Genomic DNA, 14018 nt, shown 5'->3' on the forward strand with positions numbered 1-14018 from the left:
ATTTAAGTTTAAATATTTTTTAATGGTATAATGTTTTAATTTATTATAGATTTTTGTTTTTTTAATATTTTATATCATTGATATATAGGTTTATTTTTTATATAATTTTAAACTTTTAACATAAATTAAAAATAATAGTCTATTAATTGTTTTAAAGTGAATATATATGTATAAATAATTATGTTTGTCTGTTTATCTTTTTTTATTAAGTTTATTTGTTATATTTTATTGAAATGTGTATTTGAAGTGACCACAGCCACAGACGGTTAGTAGTTGAAGACGTGTTTATTCCTGCTCATCTCGTCAACAGCTTCCAGGGAAATGAGTTTATGCTTCAAGCACAAACAATGCATCACCATGGAGTTTATAGAACATTCATAGTGCCATGACAACACCTCTAAAGCTATTACAATATCTCCCTTCTTTGCATAAATAATAACAAGCAAACAATAAAGCAAAAATAGTAACACAAAATGAATACATTTAAATAAAAATGAATAACAAATAAATTCACCCTAGATAAATACATTTCAAATAAAGGAAAAATGAAAGACAAATAAATTCACCAAAATTACAGAACAAACTTAAACCATCTACATACTATAACACATTACAAATCCATACGTTTGGGAACAAATCTTTTGCGTGTGCTCCTCCTGATTGAGATAGAGGATCCCTCTGGAGATATACCTTGTGATGAACCATCACAAGACGGACTCTCCCCATTCAGTCCAAGCTTCCCACCCTCTTGGACAGAAATACCAATACCTGGTACAGAATTTAACTTCAAACCCATTCGTACAGCAACCTTATCAGGGATCCTATAAACCCTAGACACATTCCACCAATTTTTCCCTTTGACCCTCACAGCATGCCGCGAGACTAAATCTACACAAACAGGTTGACTGAACTTAGAAAAACCTTTAGGTACATTGTGTGGAATCTTTATCTTAATCCAATCCCCTTCTTTTATATTGTGAGACCACCTCTCTTTAGAAGAAGTCTCTTCATATGGACAAGAAGTATCTTCTTCAACACAAGCTTTATGACTCACGTGTGAGGGTGACAAACCTGAACTAGACAACGACCCCCACTGTCTCATCCAGGCTGGACACATGTTAAACGTGGCAATTCTCCCTCTCAATAATTCAAAGGGGCTTTTCCCAAACTCCAAACCCGGTGTAGTCCGGTGTGCCCACAACATGCTCTGCACAGCTCCTCCGATATCCATATTACCAGAGACAGCCCATTGCACACATTCAACTAACATTCGATTCATGCGCTCAATGAAACCATTACCCTGTGGGTGATAGAGGGCTACACGCTTGTGGAGAATACCAGATTGACTCAAAAAGCAAGACATTTCCTTGGAGACAAATTGCACTCCATTGTCTGACACCAGTTCTTTGGGAAATCCTTCCCTCGCAAACAGACTTTCCAAAAACTTGATAACCCTGGTCGTATTAGGCTCAGTCATAAAACACACTTCCCACCATTTACTGTAATAATCCGCTACCACTAAAACGAATCTATAGTTACTGGATAAAGCATTAAATGGACAAATGAAATCTACAGCCAACTTCATCCAAGGCCCAGAAGGTAACTCAACTCTTACTTTGGGAGGAATAACCGTCTTTATTACTTTGTCACTGGAACAACAAGTGTAACAATTTTCCACCATACTCTCTATTTGCCGGTCCATTGAAGGCCACCAATATACGGAACGAACTCTGCGTTTAGTACACGTCTGCCCCAAATGACCTTCGTGACCAGCCTTAATTATCCGATCTCTCAAACTCGCTGGAGGTACAAACTTGTCACCACGCAAAATCATTCCACCTTCCTCCAAGGTTAGTTCATCACCCACTTTAGCAAAAGGTTGTAATTCAGAGTCTATGGTGCCGATCACGATCCTGCAAAAACCGGCTACGAACCGTCGGACGGAGCACAATCTCCGCCCGACGCGTACCCGGTCGTCAATTTTCACAAACAAGGAATTACGATTCGCACGGGTACACCATTACCGTACGAATCGTAAAAAAGCCCGACCGAACAAAAAAACACCTACCAATGCGATCCGGGAAAGCGCCGACCTGACGTCGGGACGCTCGCAGCCAGCCATTCACGACCCAGGAATCACGATTCGCACCGACGTCACCCCGCACGGTGAATATTTTGCGGCAGCCAAAAACTGCCGGGAAATCAGGACGACGCGAACAAGGACCACCAGTACGCGACGGACAGACGACGACGCGAACAAGGAGGACCAGTACGTGACGGACACACAGGACGACGCCACCAAGGAGGACCCGTACGCGACAGGACGACGCGATCAAGGAGGACCCGTACGCGACAGGACGACGCGAGCAAGGAGTACCAGTACGCGACGGACAGACATGGACCCGAACCTACGAGTCATCCCTGCCCTCATAGCAGTACACCTCCTCTACAGGTTACGACGCAGACGCCGCAGAAGGTCAGAATCACTAAGGGAGGGGGGAAAGTGGGGTGGGGTGGGGGGGCACGACCAGGGCAGGCCACAAAACAACCACATAAGTCACACACCACACATGGCCTGGACATACCTGACTCCCATGCCCTGGTCACCACGAGGGGGTGGGGGCGTGTCCTGATAAGCCAGCGACCGCCACAACAGAAGTCCGTCACCACGCGAACCGGCAACACAACCAGACAGGTACGTCCCGTACCCACGCCTGAAGAGCGTGGGTACGAGTCGGACCACGCCCACACACGTCACCCCAACAATGGCGGGACGGATCGCACCCACGTGGCAAAGGCCTGGGTACGGGCCGCACAAACATCACATAGCGTGGGGACGGATATGTACGGACCCTACCCCCACCCCGTATGCAAGGAGCGTACCCCCCACCCCAACAGTGCAAGTACGACGCGAACCCTCACCCGCGTATGCAAGGAGCGTACCCCCCAGCCCAACAGTGCAAGTACAACCCGTACCCCCACCCGCGTATGCAAGGAGCGTACCCCCCATGCCAACAGTGTCAGTACGACCCGTACCCCCACCCGCGGACGTACGGAGCGTACCCCCACCCCAACAGTGTAAGTTCGACCCGTACCCTCACCCGCGTATGCATGGAGCGTACCCCCCAGCCCAACAGTGTAAGTAAGACCCGTACCCCCACCCGCGTATGCAAGGAGCGTACCCCCCATGCCAACAGTGTTAGTACGACCCGTACCCCCACCCGCGGACGTACGGAGCGTACCCCCACCCCAACAGTGTAAGTTCGACCCGTACCCTCACCCGCGTATGCATGGAGCGTACCCCCCATGCCAACAGTGTAAGTACGACCCGTACCCCCACCCGCGTATGCAAGGAGCGTACCCCCCATGCCAACAGTGTTAGTACGACCCGTACCCCCACCCGCGGACGTACGGAGCGTACCCCCACCCCAACAGTGTAAGTTCGACCCGTACCCTCACCCGCGTATGCATGGAGCGTACCCCCCATGCCAACAGTGTAAGTACGACGCGAACCCTCACCCGCGTATGCAAGGAGCGTACCCCCCAGCCCAACAGTGTAAGTACGACCCGTACCCCCACCCGCGTATGCATGGAGCGTACCCCCCATGCCAACAGTGCAAGTACGACGCGAACCCTCACCCGCGTATGCAAGGAGCGTACCCCCAGCCCAACAGTGTAAGTACGACCCGTACCCCCACCCGCGTATGCAAGGAGCGTACCCCCCATGCCAACAGTGCAAGTACGACGCGAACCCTCACCCGCATATGCAAGGAGCGTACCCCCATGCCAACAGTGCAAGTACGATGCGAACCCTTACCCGCGTATGCAAGGAGCGTACCCCCCAGCCCAACAGTGTAAGTACGACCCGTACCCGCACCCGCGTATGCAAGGAGCGTACCCCCCATGCCAACAGTGTTAGTACGACCCGTACCCCCACCCGCGGACGTACGGAGCGTACCCCCACCCCAACAGTGTAAGTTCGACCCGTACCCTCACCCGCGTATGCATGGAGCGTACCCCCCAGCCCAACAGTGTAAGTACGACCCGTACCCCCACCCGCGTATGCATGGAGCGTACCCCCCATGCCAACAGTGCAAGTACGACGCGAACCCTCACCCGCGTATGCAAGGAGCGTACCCCCAGCCCAACAGTGTAAGTACGACCCGTACCCCCACCCGCGTATGCAAGGAGCGTACCCCCCATGCCAACAGTGCAAGTACGACGCGAACCCTCACCCGCGTATGCAAGGAGCGTACCCCCACCCCAACAGTGTAAGTACGACCCATACCCTCACCCGCGTATGCATGGAGCGTACCCCCACCACACCAGTGTAAGTAGACTCGTACCCTCACCTCGAATGCATTGAGCGTACCCCCACCGTGTATGTGCCAAGCGTACACATCCTGAAATCGGAGGTGTGTGTGCAGAGTCCACCCAGCAGTGCCCTGAGACAGGAGGGGTGGGTGTGGAGTCCTCCCAGCAGTGCCCTGAGACAGGAGGGGTGTGTGCAGAGTCCTCCCAGCAGTGCCCTGAGACAGGAGGGGTGGGTGCCTATCACTCCCAGCAGTGCCCTGAGACAGGAGGGGTGTGTGCAGAGTCCTCCCAGCAGTGCCCTGAGACAGGAGGGGTGGGTGCCTATCACTCCCAGCAGTGCCCTGAGACAGGAGGGGTGTGTGCAGAGTCCTCCCAGCAGTGCCCTGAGACAGGAGGGGTGTGTGCAGAGTCCTCCCAGCAGTGCCCTGAGACAGGAGGGGTGGGTGTGGAGTCCTCCCAGCTCTGCCCAGAGACAGGAGGGGTGGGTGTGGAGTCCTCCCAGCAGTGCCCTGAGACAGGAGGGGTGTGTGCAGAGTCCACCCAGCAGTGCCCTGAGACAGGAGGGGTGTAACACATGTGTGTGAGGCCAGAATTATCCACATGCATACTGGCTACAAGGGAACATGTCCCCATGAACTCATGTCAACAGACTCCACACACAAGTACAGTGATCATCAAGGATGCCACGATTGTTGCAGGTGGAGACATGGCCCTGCATGCATGGCCAAAGTAGAAGGGCTCCGTCACACACACAGCTCATGTAGACACAGCTCTGCGCTAAACATTGGGAACACCCTGCAGGGAAGAAAGCTGGGTACACAGAGGAAGGAATACACCCTGGGACAAGTGCACCATGCAGTAACTGCTTACATGAACAAAGAAAGTTCGCCAACACCTTGTGATGGCACACAGATCCCAGGGTCCCACCAATGAGCAGTACACTACTACATATCCCACACACCCAAACCCTTACACACCACCAAAAACCATGTAGCAGCCCCACCAACACCAATACCAGCATAGCAGTAGTGTGATAATGAAAACAAAATTAAGCGTTATTCAGCATGAGCACAATGTCCGTGGATCGCAGGCAGTTCAATCTTCACAAAGCCCATAGGGCAGTCAATGATTCTCAGCTGGATGGGGGACACAGTGGGATGCGTGTCCCCTACCTTGCCTGCACAGTCAAATGGCATCGTCTTCCACACTGGTGAGGGCATCAGGGGGGGGGGGAGCAACAGGCACCGCAGGGACATCAGGGCAAAGGGGCGGCGTTGTGGGTGCAGGGATGGAGGACTCCACCACAGGGGGTGGGTCAGTGCCAAAGGCGGAGGCCAGGATGGCACTACACACCTTTGCAAGGTCCTCCAGGGAGTCCCCTGCACCCGAAGGGACCTCAGGCCCCAAGGAGGGGGGGGGGTCAGAGGGATGGGTCGCAGCGCCACCGGGGGAGGGTGGAGACAGGGGGGGAGACTCAACCACCCTGACCATGGACCTCCTTGACCGCTTGCGTGGTGGTGTAACTGTGGGGCTCAGGGACAGAGCGGCCATGAAGGAGTCCTTGGGGGAGATGTGGCCAGGAGAGCTGAGGGGAGGGGATTTGGAGGGAGTGGACTGGGTGGAATGCGGACTCCCACTATGGCTGCGTGTCACACGTTTGCCCCCCGACCCAGTGGGTGTGCCTACCTCACCCTGTGTGTGCGTGTCAGGAGGAGTGCGGTGGACCTTCCCTGCTGGTGTGGTGCCCGTGTCCGTTGAAGTGGGTGCATGCCGACGTCTGGGTGTACGTGGGACAGGCATGGGAGTGGGAAGTGTGGATGGGGCAGGGGTAGGTGGGGGGAGGTCACGCTGCAGGAGACCCACTGCTGCAGTCAGTGTGGAGTCGATGGACCTCAGCAAGTTGCGTTGGTCAGCCTGCGACGAATGAATGCCCTCCAAGAAAGCCTCGATGTTGGTGAGGGTTTTGCCGTGGGCATGGAGGACATTAAGGATCGCAGCCTGACCAACCTGCAGTTGCCGCTGGATGTCCACAGACTCTGCATTGGCGGCAGCAGTGGAGACAGGGGCAGGGGGTGCGGTGCCTGGCAGGAAGGAGACATGCTGTGACCGGGCACGCTGGGAAGGGACACGAGCAAGTGGGAGGCGGCTGGTGGGAACTGAGGGGGCGGTGCGAGGTGTTGTTCCGCTGTCAGCTGCTGGTGCAGCCACCGCCCACTCGGAGACATCCTCCTCGGACCTGTCAGCTTCGTATTCTGACGTGCCAGTCGACAGGTCCTCGGCCGCACTATCCTCCACCTCTGTCCCACTCGATGTGCCAGCCCCGATGTCACGGCTGGCACTGGTGCTCGGTCCCTCCGCCTTGCCTGTGTCCATGTCTCCCTCTGTGTCCCCCGACGATGCTGTGGGCAGGGTGGAGAGACAGAAATTAATCAGACAGCTGTACACATCAGTCACATGAGTACAATCGACATAGGTAACACTGCATAGCCTGAAAAGGAAGATCCCTAACATCTACTAAACAACGTACCGATGTAGGGCATGAAACACACAGTTGGTTGAGCCACCATGCCACTGAAATACCATGGAGAGCATGAGACAATAGCTAAACACAGGAAACGGAGTCTGACATAGCACCCAGGCCCTGGGGACAATCCTGCACTGCATCTGCACCACACAGCGTTGGCGAAAATACCGATGACCAGGGACCATATCCATGAACTTGAGACACATGCTGCATAGGTAATGCTGAAAACATGCCCAACATGACTCGGTCACTGCACATTGCGTGTGTGTCCAGACACATCACACACTGCCCAGACCCAGCAAGTAGAAATCAGGATTTGACACATAGGCATTGCCCGCACCAACAAGACCCTACACGAGGCAAATTGTTGAGACACAGGTGGCACCAACATCTCATAGTCTGGCTGATACACACAGGGGCAGGCAAAAAGCAAGAGTGTACGCCAAACAGCCAAGGTGCGCCTGTACAAATAATGAGGTACCAGTGCCCATCCTCAGATAGGTATAACAAGACACACAGGCACTGGCAACTGTGAGTATGTAGAAGGACAATCAGGTCAGGCTGCACAGTGGACACCAGTACAAAATAGCACGTCTATATACATGGTGACAGGGGACAATGGCACAGAGCACAACCTACGCAGTAGACACTGAGATTGTCCACGTTTATGATGACACATACACCACTGAGGAAAAGGTGCCCCAGGGGACAGTAGTGGGCACGCAACTACATGCTACTGAATGGTAATGACTGCAACACACGTCACCATCCCTGCACTATGTGTATCGCACACTCATGCACATCATGTCACAGGCCACTACATAGGACATGCGCGCTGTAAGGCATGACACATGAGAGACCAACTCCCATGTCTGGAGTCAGCATCAGTGCCAACTGACATGGAACCCACATGCAGTGAACTTGACAGTGCACAGGCAAGGTCCCACAACCTGTTACACACCACCCCCACACATGATGCTACAGTCATTGTTCTCGTGGACAAAGCGCCAGCCTACATCACCTTGTGAAGGAGTGACTACACACAGACCAGGGAACACATTGCAAGGAGGGGAAGGGTGGCAGGGGCACAGCGCTATACTGGGGCAAACAGGATCTGCACAGCACCTTTAAACCCTGCCAGTTAATTCATGCTACTGTGCCCTTACAAATGCCGGTGACACACAACGAACACACATGTACCTACCCCCTTCCGGCTGCTGCATCGCCTGTAAGCGCCTCTCCAGGTCTGGAAAGACCACCGGCAGCACACGCCTGTGGAGGTGGCTCAGACGGCGGCGGCCGCGGTTCTTGTGGCTCTCAGGTGAGTCCCCCAGCAGGAGCCGTGCAATCCTCCGCGTCCAGCACCGGATATCCTGCCAGCGTTTTCTCACCTGGGGCAGGCTCCGCCTCCGACCATCCACACCCCTCACGGCACTGACGGCGGTCAGCCAGATCTGCTCCTTGGCAGTGGCGCCTACCTGTGAGGAGGAACAAGTGACACCACATCAATACACCAGCCACATGTCACAGAGAGACATATGGGTACAAATTAGCTGGTTACAACAAGGCATGTCATGCAGCCAACGCATTGCACCTTTGTCATAGGGACATCATCCCCTGGTGAGGGAAAAAGCAGTACGTGCCACAGTGGGTACACAGGTGGAATGATGGCAATGTCACAATCAATGATCAAGGCTCACACTGTGCATCACACCCACCCCTCCTGTCTCAGGGCACTGCTGTGAGTGATAGGCCCCCACCCCTCCTGTCTCAGGGCACTGCTGTGAGTGATAGGCCCCCACCCCTCCTGTCTCAGGGCACTGCTGGGAGTGATAGGCACCCACCCCTCCTGTCTCAGGGCACTGCTGGGAGACATCAGGCACCCCCCCTGGGACCCCCCCGACAGTACATGGCATGTGTGTTACACCTGGACGCAATGGCAGAAGTCACAGTCACAACATAGGGACAGTCTGTGGCAGTGGCCTATGCACTCACCTGATACCCTGGTCGCCCATACAGCATGGAGTACTGTGGGAGGATCACATCCAGCAGAGCCATGTTCTCCTCCAGGGTGAATGGCTGTGTCCTCTCCACAGCCCTTGACATGGTTCCAGGGAATCAGTAGCAGCAGCTGGGTCGACGAATGCAAAGATGTGCAGGCAAGTGCTCCCTCATGGGACCTGGCTGCCTTATATGTGCCCTTCTGCCCAGTCTCATGCACAGGAGTACAGAGTGATTGGTCACTCACATTTGCATCCTATGTTTCCACCAATCCCTTCAAACCTAGCAGTCTGTGGGTTCTCTATCGGTTTCATTCTCCTGCATGATGTCATCCCCACAAACACATTGCAACAAAGTAGAAGAATTCCAACTGACTTCTGCTGTGCACCTTCCAGAACAATTTCGAATTTTGAACTTGGTCTCCATGACAACCAGCATGCATGTAGGCCTTAATACTTGTCCCCTATGTAATTTGGAGCATCACACACAGGTACGGTGCGTTTCGGGGCCCTAGGGCACCCCAAATGCATGGCAACGGCCCGTACATGCATGCCTACGCTCTCCATCACTATGGGTCTGCACGCGTATGCGTACCCGTAGTGTTACGGACCGTACACACGCATGTACGCTCTCTATCACTATGGGTCTGCACGCGTATGCGTACCCGTAGTGTTACGGACCGTACACACGCATGTACGCTCTATATCACTATGGGTCTGCACGCGTATGCGTACTCCTAGTGATAGTGAGCGTACATGCGTGTGTACGGTCCGTACCACTACGGGTACGCATACTCGTGCAGACCCATAGTGATAGTGAGCGTAGATGCGAGTGTACGGTCCGTACCACTACGGGTACGCATACGCGTGCAGACCCATAGTGATAGTGAGCGTAGATGCGAGTGTACGGTCCGTACCACTACGGGTACGCATACGCGTGCAGACCCATAGTGATAGTGAGCGTAGATGCGAGTGTACGGTCCGTACCACTACGGGTACGCATACGCGTGCAGACCCATAGTGATAGGGCCGTACACACGCATCTACGCTCACTATCACTATGGGTCTGCACGCGTATGCGTACCCGTAGTGCTACGGACCGTACAAATGCCTGTACGCTTGCCATCACGATGGGTACACATACGGCAGCACTCCCACAGTGATTTGGGAACATGCACAGGCCCTCTCAGCAGCAGTACGGCGGTTTTTACACATCACTGTGGTGATAGGCGACACACATGTAGGAATAGGGCGGACATACATGTCCATGGATGGACATACTTGTCCAGGAATGGACATCAAGGCATCGTCTGTGCATTACTACATGTGTGGGGCACAGGTGTCACAGGCTGTGATGTGGAACATGCCTCCTGAGTGGAGAAGGCACCAGATGTATGATGAGATGTGTACATGTGTACTGTGTGAGGGTGCAATGTGTGCCAGGCATGCCCTTGACTCCTTTGACATGTGTGCATGTGGGACTGCGCACTTGGGGTGAGCGTCACTGGCATGGCACGGACACCAACACACGGAAGTGTCCCATGATGCCCGGTACAGGGGTCATGACACATGACTTGTCACTACCCACAGTGCACAATGTGACTATGTCATATATGTGTCCGGGATTTACATCAGGTTGATGTTGTAGCACCCTCAAAAGCTGCAGCCGTTGCAGCAACCAACATGTGGCTGTGTGTAGATTGTCATTGCACACTGTTCCCAACACCATGCCACATGTGTTATCGGATGTGAGGTGCACATGTATGCATGGGACACGGAGTAGCGTGACAAGGCCATGTCAGCAAACTCACAAGGAATGTGTGGTGAGTCATGACATGTGCACCTTCATGGCAAGGTGTGTGGGCTGGACTAGTGTAATGTCATGTGACCTGTGGCTCCAGTGTCCCGCTACCAGTCTCTGCAATCGGCATCACACTTCTGCTGATGTGTGGGTGTATGTCACTCCTGTCTTGCGTCGGGCAGTGCACTTGCACTGGGACACAGCTATTTCCATGGCGTGGCATGGGGAGGTTCTCAATCACCGTGTGTAGCTGGGTCTTGGAAGGAGTGTCACCTTGCATCCATACGTGTCCTGGGCATGTAGCACATGCCTGACTCCCTATGTGGCATGTGTGTATTGCCAGATTTACATGTGCTCAGTAGACATGAGTTGTTCTCGTAGTGCACTCACTCTTCCTTGTCACTTCCAAATTACTGCAGAGCGCCTCCTGTTGCCCGAAGAATTCCAGACTTGGCTACCATGCAGGAGAATGACAGGATCCGGCTCTACCGCTTCACCCAACCGTTGATTCTGGAGCTGACGGCGAGACTGGCACCACACCTGCAACCGCAGCACAGGTATCCTACGGCACTGACACCCCAGCTGAAGGTAATGGCTGCCCTACATTTTCTGGCCACGGGTACCTTCCAAAATACCATAGCTCATGTTGGTGGCATGTCCCAGAGCATGTTCAGCGGTGTGCTGCATGATTTCTTGGAGGCCATGTTGATTCACCTGGATGACTTCATCAAGTTCCCAACCCCTGAACAGATGACTGAGGTCAAGCGTGGATTCTATGCCCTGGGAGGGATGCCCCATGTCATTGGGTCCATAGATGGGACACATGTAGGTTTGGTACCACCACACGCACGGGAGGTGGCGTACCGCAATCGGAAGCACTACCACTCCATCAATGCCCTTGTGGTGTGTCTGTCCAATATGGTGATTTCACATGTCTGTGCTCGTTTCCCAGGATCAGCACACGATGCCTACATCATGAGGCGTAGCGGGATGCCTGATATGATGATGCAGCTGCGCAACGAACGGGCATGTGTTGTTGGTGGGTACAGTCTGTCTGTCCTGTATTCTGTATAGCCGACCAGCACGACCGCTACACCAGTTCTAACGATGTCCATGTGCTTCCCATGTAGGGGACGCTGGCTATCCCAACATGCCTTGGCTGCTGACACCTCTCCGCAACCCCATCACGCCGGCCCAGCTCCGCTATAACACCGCCCATGGCCGGACAAGGCGAGTGATAGAGAGGACGTTTGGCATGCTGAAGAGCCGATTCCGGTGCCTCCACAAGACCGGCGGTGCACTCCCTTATGCCCCGGCGAAGGTCTGCAAGATCTTCATGGTCTGCTGCATGCTGCACAACATGGCAGTTGAAAGAGCTGTGCCACTCATCCTGAATCAACATGACGAGGACCATCCACCCGTGGAGGACGAAGGGCTTGGCAATGGGGCTAGTGATGTGGAGGATGTGGAGCCGCAAGAGGACATCCGGACTCGGCTCATACGCGACTTCTTTGCTTAGTGGTGAGTACCAGGGTCTGAGTGTGCATGCATTGGTCCCCGTGTGGCATGCGTTGTGATGTGTGTCTCCACCTGCATGTATGGCACGTGGGTCAGAGGTGTGTGTGGGTGTGTCACTGGAGTGATGGTGGCAGTGATGGTAGTATTTCCCCAGTCATAATTGTGACCTAGCATGTTGTCATCCATACATGTGTCGAGTAACTGCACATGCAAGTGGCTGTGCTTTTTGTGGCTGACTTCTTGTGTGTCTCTCTTCCCCAGGTACCTGCGCATGCCGTTTGCTGGTTGCATTGTTGTGGCACTGCTATTCCTCATGGACATGACATCGTGGGCTGACTCAGCGTTACAGGCACGGACACGTTTGGAAGTCTCCATGGGGTAAGGGATGCATCTGGGGTGTATTGGGTGTGGCAGTTGTTCACGATGTGTGCACACTGGCCCGGTCGGGGTTTGGTTCCTCTGCAGACATGTGGCATCCCCATGGGACACGACATGCAGCTGGGTACACCTGAATAGATGTGCTGCCTGGTTGTCAGTCATCAGTGATGGGATAGTGGATTGTGATGATGGCATCAATGTGTGTGACACTGCCCTCGGACACATACGGTTAACATTGTCTTGACATGGCGTGGGACTTCCACATCAGCGGATGTATGGTGTATGGCAGGCTCTCCGTGAGCAGCTGTGGGTGTTTAGCTGTTAGCCGACGCTTGTGTGCCAGTTCCCTGGCTATCACGCATTTGTGCTGCAGAAGGGGGGTGCCAGTGTTGGAGCCACATGTTACTCCACCTGATGTGTTCATGTGTACTTCAAGTTGCCTCTGCAATCCCAAAAACATGACTAATAAAGGTGTCCCTATGCCTCCAAGGTGCCTCTTCTCAGTCAATGCTGGTGTGTTGGCACGGTGCATCCTGCATGTCTGGCATGGTATTCCCTGATTGTGGCTATGTGTCAATGTTTCGAGTGGCAAGATGCAAGCTGTGTGTGTGTGCTGAGACTGTGTATTGGGCATGATGTCCATGACTGTGTGGGTATTGTGACATGTGCCATCCCCATGCATCCAACGTTGTCCATGACCCCATTCTCTGCATCCACCGGACTCAAGCTTGCAGGACATGGTTCTGCCACCTGTCTACACATACCTGGGTGCCCCCCAGGACACGGACCAGGATCCCTGACCTCTGCGCATGACTGTTGCTGTACTCAATGTGTCTGTCAGCACGGTTGTTCGGCCACCCCCTCAGCTGGTTCTGACCATCACGGGTGTGTATGGTGCTCCATGTCTGTCTTGCCTAATAAACTGTGACCCATGTGTCCTGTGCCAGACTCAGGCCCCAGGGTGTGGATGGTTGAAGTGAACAGATGACTCAGGCATGTTTAGACTGTACAAGACACATGTTAGGTAATAATGCTACCAGCAGGCATCTACTCTTAATAGTGTGATTTATTATTGGGGGGGGGGGACAAAGTGAGGGGCTTTCCGGGATTAGGGAATCCAAAGTTCAGTAGGGGAGTTGGTGTCCTTGCCATTGGAAATCCTCAGAGTCCATGGCACAGTCTTTGTCAACATTGGTCAGCCAGTGACCAGCAGGGCCATGTGGCAGAGAATGTCTCTTGATGCTGTGATGCTGTTGCTCCAGTGGGCCAGGTGCCAGGCCAGGTGTCCTGGGAGATGGTGATGTAGCAGCCACCCTCACGGTCCTTTCCGTGGACGACCCGGCTTCCTGCGGGGAACCTCAGCAGCAGGCCGTGACGACGTCTGGGATGCTCCGTCGGATGTTTCCTCCTCCTCCTCATGATCCCTCCCTGTGGGTGGTGATGTTCTCCGCCTTCTGGCACAGGGAGGGCCGGCCATGGTGTC

The sequence above is a fragment of the Triturus cristatus genome, unplaced genomic scaffold, assembly GCF_964204655.1.
Source record: "Triturus cristatus unplaced genomic scaffold, aTriCri1.1 SCAFFOLD_218, whole genome shotgun sequence".
NCBI classification, from domain to species: Eukaryota; Metazoa; Chordata; class Amphibia; order Caudata; family Salamandridae; genus Triturus; species Triturus cristatus.